General features: G+C 36.6%; 1 long non-coding RNA gene across 1 annotated transcript; it reads right to left on the bottom strand.

Moving 5' to 3' along the window:
- Positions 1-431: 431 nt before the first annotated feature.
- On the bottom strand, positions 432-8,462 carry LOC137205021 (uncharacterized). Its single transcript, XR_010933959.1, has 3 exons — positions 7,663-8,462; positions 3,527-3,700; positions 432-1,276 (listed from the first exon to the last, which is right to left on the bottom strand). It is a non-coding gene; the product is annotated as an uncharacterized lncRNA (long non-coding RNA).
- Positions 8,463-12,933: the final 4,471 nt, after the last annotated feature.

The raw sequence follows: 12,933 nt of genomic DNA, 5'->3' as shown, positions 1-12,933 counted from the left end.
GCACCATATGTATAATACAAAAAAATACCATAACAGACTTTTGAGTTGAAATTTCTTAAGTTAGTCTGTCCCCGTACAAGTTTCTTTCTCTTGAAAATTGGGTTCAAAAAGTGCCTCCTCAAATGGAGAATTTCAGTTTTAGGAGATGTGGATGTTGAAGCAATTTTGTGGCAGAAAATTGGGTGAGACTTGGGAAAGAAAAGGAGCCCCAGGGGAGGTGCAGGGGAGAAATCATGAGGGGAGGATAGTTCTGTTGCTTCTCCTCAATATCACAGTATCGTGCCCCACGTTCTGAATAAGAAGAAAAAAATGATAACCCTTAGAAACGTACTAGAATTATCCACAGATTTATGAAAGATACATCATCATTCTGGGACAGTCTGCTTGAGTTGTCATTTAAAAAAAAACAAAAACATAGACTGGGTGGCTTAAGCAACAGAACTTTATTTCTCACAGTTTTGGAGGCTGGGAAGTCCAAGATCAAGGTGCTGGTTTGATTCCTGGTGAAGGCTTTCTTCCTGGCTTGTAGATGGCCATCTTCTTGCTGTGTCCTCACATGACAAGTGGAGAGAGATTGAGAGAGAAAGAATCTCAACTTGAGGGGACACAGTTCATTCGGTAGCGGACTGTAATTTTTCCTTTTTTTTCTTTTTTTCCTTTTTGTTCATATATTTATTTCTTGGTTAAAGCAGAAGTTAAAAACAGAGATTGATTAGTCCATCACTTGTGGAAGCACCTAACACCACCCTCTAGGGAGGGAACTTTTTTCATCTCTCTATCATAGAGATAGATAAAACAATGGTAGTCAGCACTGCATGGTAGAGGGTTTCGCAGTGTTGCCTTAAGACAGATATAGGAAGATGAGGCAAATAGCCTTAAGCCTTCTCTGTTAGGTAGGAAGCAGGTAAAAAGTTTCAGAGGTTTCACAGAGTCAAGTCCATGTCTTCTGTTGTGTTCTAATTTATGCTGCGATTGGTTAGGTTCATGGGTGAAGCTAATCCTGAATAACTTTGTCTCTTGGTCTTTTGGCATGTTCCAGGGGAGGGGTTAGGCCTTGATAAGGTCTACTCTTCTGTAATACATTGAAAAACTTACAAGATTGCCCACAATTTTGTTGTTGCTGCTTTTTTCCCCTTCATCTCAATATGTCCAGTCTACAAATTCTTTTGGTTTTCTTGGATTTCTGGAAGCAGAACTCAACAATGTAGGTCATAAGAGCAGAAAGACGTTGAACTTTTTATGAGGGTCAAGGCTCCTCTTCAGTATACTTTATAAGCTGCCACAAAACAAAGACAATTATAAGTTTCTCAATAAAACAATGGGACAGAATATCCTGAAGTAACTCCAGCAAGGAAGGAAAAGAAAATGGAAATTAATTGTAGAGTGTTAGTTATTATTCATTGAATGATATACAGTGTGTTCTTGCTATTCTGTTTAATATACTATATTAATTTTGGTTAATGTAAAAATATTTATAGGGCTTTCACAGGTCCCCTCATGTCATCAATTCCCTAAACCCATTTCTACATAGTCTTAAATTCCTCAGTAGTAAATTTTTTCATGCAGCGTATTTCAAGAACACAGTGGGAGTTGGGGAAAGACTACTGTTTTATTCCTGGACTGTTGCTTTTAAAGTTAAAAGAGGTCCATACTCTGACTTCCTTTCCTGATAATGGGGAAATATTTGAAGTAATCTACCCAACCTCTTTCATATCATCCGCTCTTATTTCCAAGACGTGGATAGTCACATACGGATTTGGGGAAGAGGTTTCTTTGGATCACAGTGCTGACTGATTTTTCAGGAACATGGCCTTCAATCAGTTGAACTAATGCCCCATGCAACACCATCCACTTGAGTCAGCATAGATCAGATGATGATATTAAAAACTATGTTCTTCAGTATTACCTGATGTTTTCTTTTGGAGGAGTGACACTGTTCGTTGGGTCTGGTCTTTTCCACATAATACACTAAACAGTAGCAGTTTAGAAAAATAGAATACACACTCCATGCCATTTCATTATTCATAATTGTCAAGAACTATGTAGGAGGAGTAAATGCCTTTGTGCCTTCATGTTCTTTCTTAATTCCATCCACCAACCACTCTTACACCCATCCAGATGTGAGGAGGAGTTGCTAATTGAATGGGGAAGTTCTTAAACTTTTTTTTTTTTTTTTTTTGCGTTACGCGGGCCTCTCACCATTGTGGCCTCTCCCGCTGCGGAGCACAGGCTCCGGACGCGCAGGCTCAGCGGCCATGGCTCATGGGCCCAGCCGCTCTGCGGCATGTGGGATCTTCCCGGACCGGGGCACGAACCCGTGTCCCCTGCATCGGCAGGCTGACTCTCAACCACTGCGCCACCAGGGAAGCCCCTGAATGGGTAAATTCTTAAACCTTAGCCCTGATGAGCAGGGGCAACATATATAAAAAGTTGATTAACTCAGCTTTATTTACCCTCGCCGAATTCAGCTTTGGATAGGAAATAATAAGCCCAGTTTTGCCTTGAGGTATAATCTGACCATTAACAATAATAAATAAGGAGCACTTCAACTCAGGTACCAGAGCAGCAACCAGCTACCATTCTTTCTGAGAATGTAAAGCAAAAAGCAGTGATCTTATTGGCATCGGCCCAACTTGGAAAGAGATGGTACTTTGATTTTCATTTTCTTTTATTTCTTTGCATTTAAATTCATGTGTTAGCCTAAAATTCTAAGTGTGACTATGAAGTAGAGCTCCTTGCCAACTCTTGCAGGAAATTTACCCCGAGCAAGAAATAAGCTTCTATGGTTTTTAACCACTAAAAGTTAGGATTTCTAGTTATCATGCTGTAATATACTTCTATCCTGACTAATACAGCCTTCTGTGCTGTATATATACCTCTCCTCGCTGTTCAGTTTTCCCTTCACACTGCCCCGTATGTCTCTTAGTTTTATCTTCAGTTATGGGATTAGTCATACTCTCAAAGTCTTTCCCTTTAACTATTAGCAGACGATTTGAGGACTGATTTCCAGTCATCTGGATTTCACTCAGGAATGAAGAGAGTTGTGTCTCTCAGCACTGTCCCAAGGTGACCTAGTTTAGTGCCTTTAGTTTTAACATAAAAGCCAGGTCTTGGTCTCTTTGTATTCAAGCTGAGAGAGCAGGAAGGCACTAGTAAGTGCTTCCTCAACCCTTTATTCTCAACACTGAATTCACATTAGACTTGCCTGGCAAGCTTAAAAAAAATAGCAATGCCCAGCCCTCACCCAAGACCAATTCATGGGGTAGAAGGGTGGGCAGGCATGGGAATTTAAAAAGCTGGTGCTTCTAAGAGCAGCTAGAGCTGAGAACCTTCTTTTAGGAAGAAAAGGAAGGCTTTTATTATCCTGTAAACTGTCAAGGAAAAACCCCTCTAGTTTTTCTATTCTGAGAAACACTGCCTAGACTTTATAATTAATAACATATATTGTGGTATTCTGGCAGGTGAAAGTGACACATGCCATTTGAACATCACTTTTGTAATATTATTTATTATATTATTTACTTACTTGTTTTCTTGGTTAACATCTATTTCCCAGACCAGACTGTAAGTTCTGTGAAATCAAGGACTTCTCTATCCTATTTGCTTTGTAGAAAATATTGTCTTGTTTCTCCAGAGCTGGGAGCAGTGATCAGCACATAGGTGGTACTCAATAAATACCTGTTGAATAACTAAAGTATCACTGGAAACAAAAGTAAGAGGGAATAGCAATTGTGAGGAAAACTTTATCGAAATATGACCAAGGGTTATATAATAAAACAATACATAGTAAAACATAAATACTATAATAAAAAATGGTGGTCAAAAAACATGAACAGATAATTTACAGAAGAAATACAAAACTTACTTAACTATGAGAAGACAAAGTTTAATCTCACTGTAAGCAAACACATTCAAATTAACATATTAGTTTTATACAGTTTTTATGTATCAAATTGACAAAGATTACATGAAGGTAAATATTCAATGCTGAATAGGATGCAGTTTGATAAGGACCCTCACACCCCAAATTAGGACAGCCCTTTGGGAAAGCAGTTGGGAGCTATGTATAGAGAACCCTGAGGATGATAATTTCTGTTGACCAAGAAATCTCATTCATAGAATATATCCTGAGGAAATAAACAGCAATAATTTAGTCCAATATTTGTATACAAGAACATTTATCCTAGTGTTTTTCAAGTAGTAGATTGGAAACAGTCTGTTTCTTAAATAGGGGCATTTAACTATATCACAATATATCCTCATATGAAAGACGGTAATAAAACCATTTTTGAAAATATTAATGATAGGAGAAAAGGCTCCCATTATATTAAGGGAAATGGTTATGATAAAATGCCAGGCATCTTGCTTTTAAATATGTAAATTTGTAAAGCATTGCTGGGTAGTTATTTTGATTTGTAATTATTTTTTATAGTTTGTTGCTTTGTATTTTCAAAACTGTGTATCTGATTATACCTTGTATAACCTGACATTAACAATAACAGTTTATGTAAAGTACGTTCTATATGTGAATTACTACTCTAAGCACTTTCCTTGTAAACCTATGAAGTAAGGATGATTATTTTCCCCATTTACAAGTGGGGACATGTAGGCAAGAAGTGATTAGGCAATTTGCCAAGGTCACCCAACTCATAAGCTTAAGAGCTCATACTCCTACACTGTTAGAAAAGTCAACATAAGAAATAGTTTTTGGTTCTGAGGAAGTATGTGTTAGATACCACACTGGACAGAACCCACCCAAAGTCTGGAAGAATTAGAGCTCTGTGGCAGTAGAGGGCTTTTAAGATCAAGTCTGATCTTCTGCTTTTTTGATGAATAAAAATTTACATTTGCTTTCTCTAAAAAGCATTTTATATATTATCCTGCTTCAAAAGAGAAGCCTGGAGAGGTGATGTGATCACAGTGACCCTGTCAGGGCAAGGAGACTCAATTCATTCCTTCTGACCACTTTCCCCTGCCACTGCTAACCTCCGGCCATCAGCTTCCCTGACAACCTGTTATGGCTGATGCTGCTTCTTCTATCCCAGGGAAGACACCTTGGGAAATAGCCCATGCATTCTTCAGTGAAGCCTAAACCAAGAGCACTGGTGTGACTCCCTAACTCTGACTGCTCAGAACAAGAATACGGAAGAGCAACCTCAGTTCATGGAGTGTATGTTTCTGCTGGAGGTGAGAGATCTCCCCTTTGCTAGCATGCCCAGGGGAAGGCAGAGGACTCTGCTGTTATCTCTGTTACCTATCCACATTTCTTCTGTGAGGAGCATCAGAGAAAACTTTGGTAGAAGAGAAAGGGGCTGGGGAGAATTAAATCATACTTCTCAGGGGCAGGGGAATGGGCAGACTAAAGAGTTGCTCATCACTCTGTATCACTGCTCATACAGAGATTGTATGAAGTGTCATGTAGCATTTTTACATCTGGTCTTCCAGAGACTGTCGCTCAAGGATTTTGCCAAGCAGCAGGGTAGATGTCGAAATCCACCCTTAAACCATCACTTCAGTCCTGCCCTTTGTCCTAACTCTCAGTGAAAATAAATGACTGTATAAATCTAAACTTAAAATGTGATGGTGCTAAGATTTGCTGGCTTTAGGTATTTATGAAATTTCTATTTAGGCATCATTTTGTTCTTCCTTCCTTAAACAAAATTGTTTTTGATATTTTAATTTAAAAACATATCACAGGGGGCTTCCCTGGTGGCGCAGTGGTTGAGAGTCCGCCTGCCGATTCAGGGGACGCAGGTTTGTGCCCCGGTCCGGGAGGATCCCACATGCCGCGGAGCGGCTGCCCCCGTGAGCCATGGCCGCTGAGCCTGCGCGTCCGGAGCCTGTGCTCCGCAACGGGAGAGGCCACAACAGTGAGAGGCCCGCGTACCGCAAAATAATAATAATAATAATAATAATAATAATAATAAAAACATATCACAAGGAGCTTGTCCCACAGTGGTGGTGAGATTTTCTTCATAGTGGCTTCAGTTAATAAAGCATTTTAGGATAATGAAGGGTGAAAATCACAGTATAAATGTAAAAATTCTTATATTAATGAAGCATAACATATTATTGGACCCTTCATGGAATTTTCCATTACCAAATCAAGGCTCGCTATTCTGCACCTGAGCACTACAATCCCTAGAGTTCCATGGCATGTTGGCATGTGTTAATAATAAGAGAAATGTCCCATTTTGTTTTATAAAACCTATTTTTTTCTTTCTGATGGTCTTTTTTGTCTCACTAGCTTTTAGTATGGCCCCAGAGATTCATACTTTCAAATATAAATTCCCTTAAGACATATCTTTTTCAATTGTGTGGGTTGAAGCAAGGTAGGGGGTTGCTATTATCTGAGAAATAGATTAGTATGTCTTGCCAGAAAATCATCATTGGAAGATGTGTAATGAGATATTTCATGGGTTTATGATCCAAACCATGACATCTACAGCACAGACTTCATGCTATTTTGAGACTATATATATATATACACACACATATACATGCATATACAAATAGGCAATCCTTGTCTTTTCTGATCTCAGTCGTGGGCTGACATGTTGAGCAATATATATTGGAGACCCTGTTAGGAAAGGTGATAATTCCCTACTGCCTTCATTTATCCTTCTCTCAGAATTAATTTCTCCCTACTGTGTTCTCTCAGCAGACTTTGTGTGTGGCCCTCTGTCTTCTTTTTTTTGGTAATCGCCTACAACTTTCTCATTCATAAAATCATTTCCATACCTGACACATTGTTGGGGCTCAGTTGGATTTGCATTGATCAGATCAATCCATTAAAGCCAAGTTGTGATTTCAGTTTATTTTATGAATGAAAAGTAGTGATTTCGGCTTATTCTATGATTTTTATCAGTTCAGGGAAAATGTATTTGAATAAATTTTAAATATTAAATTCAGATTTACTATTAAGTGTAAATGTACCTATTAAAATTTTTAAAAGAATCTCAGAACACAAATATAAAAACTAAAGATTTAAGAAATAAAAGCAGTAAAAAAAAAACCCCACATTTTGGACAAAGAGCCATAAAGCAGGAGGTTATAGTAAAAAAAAGAAACCAGGAAAAACTGAAAACATTAAAACAAACAAACAAAAAAAAACCCAGTCATACAGCCAAACCTCTCTCCTCCTGCACAATTCATTTCTTTTATAAAAAAATTTTTAAAAATAATTTCTGTTCGGCTCACAATTCAATTCTTAGATCAAACAAAATATCAACATAATTAAAGAAAATATCAAAACAAAACAATTGTAGAATTTCTAGGAAATAAAGATACTACATTATAAATCAAAAGCTCTAGGATATGGCTAAGAATGTACTCAGAGGAAAATACCAAGCATTAAACATTTAACTTATTAAACACAAAACAATAAAAATGAATCCCTTAAATGTCAAACAAAAAATTAGGAAAATAAAGATATACTCAAATAATACAGAGAAAAATAATTGTTAAAATAAAAATATAAATTAACAAATTAGAAAAAAAGGAAAGCAGTGGCATAGATAAATCAAAGAGCTGTCTTCACGAAAAAATCCTCTTGAAAAAGCTAAGCTCCTAGATACCTCAACAAAGGGAAAAAAAGGGAAAGCAAAGCATAAATAGCAATGAGAAAAAGCAATATTCTATTAATTGAGGGGAAATACATACTTCAAATGTTAAGAGATTTCTTTGCACCTTTCCATATTAATGAATTAGGGAAAAGTCCTGGATAAGGTAGGTGTTTTTTAAAAATATAAATGATCAAAATTGATCTGAAAAGAAAAGACAATTCAATGAGCAAGTAAGAATGAGATCAACTGGGAGATTTTTAAAAATCTATACCGATTCCTAGCTATCAACAAATAAACCAACAAAGCAAAGGAAATCAGTAAAAAATTCTTCAGATACAGAATGGCTCAGGAGGTCCTACATGACATGAGTCCTCCCATTTCCTGCTCCTCTTGCTGTAGCTGACACCTCTCCCACCACACTGGCTTCCTTGCTGCTGCTTTGTCTTTCTGAAACACTCTCACCCTGAAATATCTGTACAATTTATACAAAACAAAGATGTATTTCATATCATGGGATTAAAATGAATTATGTAATAAATAAATGATAATAGAATAATTATCCTTTTGGGAGGTCAGGTTATAATCCCTACCTCACTCCTTATACTAAATACATTTCATGTGGATAAAAACTTAAATGTAAAAATTTAAACCATGAAAGAAATAAAAGAAAACATAGGTGCAGAATTGATATTGTTTGTACATACTAGTATAGGCATACCAGTTGCATGGAATATATAGCATTATCTCTTACCTATCTATCATCCATCTATCTCTACCATTTTAGTGCATAAATCTAAACTCAAGTTGGGATAGTGCTAAATATTTTGAGGCTACTCTCCCACCTGTTTATGTTGTATATATTTGTATATAAGGAAGATCTTACTAAGCATGACACAAACCATCTCTATGGCAATATATATACATATATATATCTCACAACCAAACTAGAAAATAAACAACTTAAATAATCCACAAAGAAATAAACTACATTAACTACCCAGTAAATTTAGCAATAATTAAAATGCAAATTAAAATTTGATATTTATCACCTAAAATATTTTCAAGTATTAAAAATATTAATACTTAATGCTGGCAAATGTGAAGTGAAATATGTTCTCATTCATACTGGTGAAAGAGTCAATTGATACCATCTTTTTCTAGAGAAATTTGGCTATTATATATACCCTTTGACCCAGAAATTCCATTTCTAGAAAACTCATCTTACAGAAACACACAAGAAAGATCTAAATGCAAGAGTGTTCACTTGTGGGACTTCCCTTGTGGCGCAGTGGTTAAGAATCCACCTGCCAATGCAGGGGACACGGGTTTGAGCTCTGGTCTGGGAAGATCCCACATGCTGTGGAGCTACTGAGCCCACATTCCACAACTACTGAGCCAGTGAGCCACAACTAGCCCATGTGCCTGGAGCCCGTGCTCTGCAACAGGAGAAGCCACTGCAATGAGGAGCCCGTGCACCGCAACAAAGAGTAGCCTCCATTCGCCGCAACTAGAGAAAGCCCGGGTGCAGCAACGAAGATGCAGCACAGCCATAAATAAATAAATAAATACATTTAAAAATATATATATTAAAAAAAAAAGTGGGGCTTCCCTGGTGGTGGAGTGGTTGGGAGTCCGCCTGCCGATGCGGGGGACGTGGGTTCGTGCCCCGGTCCGGGAGGGTCCCACATGCCACGGAACGGCTGGGCCCGTGGGCCATGGCCGCTGGGCCTGCGCGTCCGGAGCCTGTTGCTCCGCGGCGGGAGAGGCCGCAGCGGTGAGAGGCCTGCGTGCCGCAAAGAAAAAAAAAGTGTTCACTTGTAAGAAGGGGAAAAAAAAGGAAAACTTACATATCAGTCTGGTATTAAATAAATATTGATATTTTATAGTATTGTTATAAAGTAGTAGGTGCTGTTTCACAAAATGAGATTTATCCACTTGTAATGACATGGGAAGGTTTACAAGATATGTTGTCAGGCCAAAAAGCACACAATATAGTACATAATATAGTGTGTACACAATATATTTGGTATGATTACATTTTTGTAAAAATATACATACATAGCTGTCTGTCTGAACACACAACACACACATTTTAGTATATGTGGAGTAAAAGAAATTAGGAAGCATGTTCATTACCTGTTAATAGTTATTAATTTTGAGGCTTGGGTATTTTCAATTTCTACCTCACATATTTCGTTAACGTTTGCATTTTTTAACAAGGAGAATGAATTTTCTTAAAGCACAAAACAGAGTTTTAAAAAGATTAAAAGGAAGCAGTAAGTGTAAAGACATTCCCGTAACATATTTTAGGTGTCATCTAACAGAGATCCAGGACTACAAGTCAGGCTAAAGAATGTATACAGTATCTCTAAACATAGTTTCTGGGAAATAAAAAATGATGGATTGTTTCTGGGTAATAGATAACAAAATGTGCAATGTGATCTCTCTTATATGAGTTCTGAAATATATTGCCTCAAAGGAGATGAACTCCAAGCAGTGTTTTACTTATTAACTTCTGTCAGTGGATATGCTAAAAAAAAAAAAAAGTGACTCTTTCTAATCTTTGTGATTTTCTTTATCTTTTGAAATATTTTATTTCTACTAATGTTTGAGAAATGTTCTCAAAGTAAATTGAGCCTGAGGAGTTAAAAAAAAAAGGATTTAGTAATACGTCTTTTTGAAATGCTAATCCTTGGAACATTTTTAAAATTTCAGTCACAAAATTTCAGTCACATCAGTCTCCTGGTTACACTGAATAAATTGGAACATTTGCACTTAGCCAGTTAACTTTCTTGAGGAGGAAGTTTTAGCAAGGAGCTTTTTTCTTTAAGTATACCCAAGTGACTTTATGCATTCTAAAAGATCCTGCACTTCAACGTGATTAAAAGCAACATCGTAGGACTTCCCTGGTGGCGCAGTGGTTGAGAGTCCGCCTGCCGATACAGGGAACACGGGTTCGTGCCCCGGTCCGCGAAGATCCCACATGCCGCGGAGTGGCTGGGCCCGTGAGCCATGGCCGCTGAGCCTGCGCGTCCGGAGTCTGTGCTCCGCAGCGGGAGAGGCCACAACAGTGAGAGGCCCGCGTACCGCAAAAAAAAAAAAAAAAGCAACATCGTATACTAAAATCTTATTTCTGAAAATAACAGCATGCAATTACTGGAGAAAATACTAACTTTGAGACCAAGACAAGTCTGGACCATATGAAAAAAGTCAAATTGCAGAACTTCTCTGCTGCAAGCCTTTGTCTTCCAAAGAAAAGAATAACAGACTCTCTCCAGGAGTAGAGCTGGGAATACAATATATTTATTCAACATTCAACAAAGATTTTAGTACCCATCATGGGCTCAACATTATTCTAGATGCTAAAGATATAATAGTGAGCAAAACAGACAAAAATACCATCTTGGAGTTTACACTCTTGGAAATAAAACCACGCCAATACCAATTCCTAAAATCTAAATTAATTTTAGACAAGTGGGCAGGGGCTAAGTTTGTCCTGTTTTGCTTAGAAATATTCTCCTCTTAAAGGTACAGATTAATAAACCTGGAGTTGAATGATCTTTGAACAACTCTGAAATTAGTTTCTTAAATATTTTAGAAATAAAACATTAATAATTTATGAACTTAAGTATAATATACAAGAAATGAATTTAATGACTAAAAGTAGACTCAATATGGGGTTAATTGATATTTTAGTTTTGAATATATTTGAAAATAATTATAAAATTCATACCTTTAAAATACCCTATATTATTAGAGTATTATACATATAATATTATATATATCTAATAAATATTAGAACTGCTACTCAAATTTTATTAAGGTACTGAGTTTTTAAATTGTTTAGAATTCGGAATTCAAAGGTGTTTTGAATAAAGGAATATTTATTTTCTAACATGTCCTTTTTGGTCAATATTCTTCAAATTACTTTATGTATATATAACTAAATTTCTCAGCTTTTATGTAGGCTTTTATGGTTAGGGTTTTGTTTTTTTTGTAATCAGATTAACACAAGTTAATAGAATACTAAACTAATAAAGAATAAAATCTATTCTGCTGAACTTTGGAACAAAACATTTTAATTGAGACATTTTCTTACCATTTATTTAACATCCTCAGTTGGCCTCAACTCTTTCTAAAATAGATTCATGTCTTTAAGACATTGAACAGTCTAGGTGTTTTCCTTTCTTTTCCTTTTTTTTTCCACCAGACGAATTGCTAATGATTATTTGTTGATGGTTGTCTGTAAGTTCAAAGTGCTTGACATATATAGACTGGGAAGCATTAAATATTTTAGCTGCACATTTAAGACTTCAAATCATAGTACATTTAAATCTGTTTATACTAAATGCATGCTGAATTTCCTAACGTGCACCAAGAGAAAAAGCTTGCCAAAAAATAATCTGCTTTTACAAAAATTGTTTAATCGTTCACCTTCAACTATCTCTACAAAATTTGCCTTTCACTTTTGGAGAAAATGTTTATTTGCATGTCTAAAGATTGTTTTTTTCTTTGCTAGGTGAGGGTGCAATTCAAACCACCATTGGAGTCTGTGACTCTGTCAATTTTTTTTCTTTCCCTTCAGGATCTTTGTTCAAGATGAATCACACAGTTCTTATTGGCAACACCAATTTTGTTGATTTGTCCTAGTTGTTTTCCAGTGGTGTACTGGTTTGCTGCACTTTAAAAGGGGGCTGGGCTTATTTAGAGGATTTGTCTATCCTATGTCAAAAGAGCAGATAAATGAGCAGCATTAAACACTGCTTTGATGCCAGAATGGTTTCAAGTCAAGTATATCTTGTTTTATGATGTGATATATGTATATATAATCTGCATCGTCACCCATAAAGGGCAACAGAGCATAGAGGAGGTGTTTCAGGATCAAGCGAAGAGTAGAATGTGATTTTTTCACCCCCAAAGAATATGTGGAATAAGGTTTATCACTGCAGGTAAGTGAACTGTGTGAGAAATAGATGAGATAGATATTTCATGTATCTGACAAGCAGTTTGTCTGCAGATAGCCTAACAGAATTAAAATCGCCTGTAAGGCACATTCTATTGAATTATAAGTAGTGTTTTTGAATATATACGTATGTATGTGTGTGTGTATATATATATATATATATATATATATATATATATATATATATATATAAAGGTACTGTAAGTATGCTGATTATTACCTGGTGATAAAAATCTACTTCTGCCATTAAATCACAAAACCTAACACTTTGATCTTGTTATGGACTGTATGTTTGTTCCCCCAAAATTCATATGTCAAAGCTCTAACCCCCAATGTAATGCTATTAGGAGGTGGGGCCCTTGGGAGGTAATTAGGTTTAGATGAGGCCACGAGGGTGGGGAGGCC

Source organism: Pseudorca crassidens, chromosome 13, assembly GCF_039906515.1.
Source record: "Pseudorca crassidens isolate mPseCra1 chromosome 13, mPseCra1.hap1, whole genome shotgun sequence".
Taxonomy (NCBI): Eukaryota; Metazoa; Chordata; class Mammalia; order Artiodactyla; family Delphinidae; genus Pseudorca; species Pseudorca crassidens.
The sequence above is the reverse complement of the archived record's forward strand: the minus strand, read 5'-3'. Positions and strand labels throughout refer to the sequence as shown.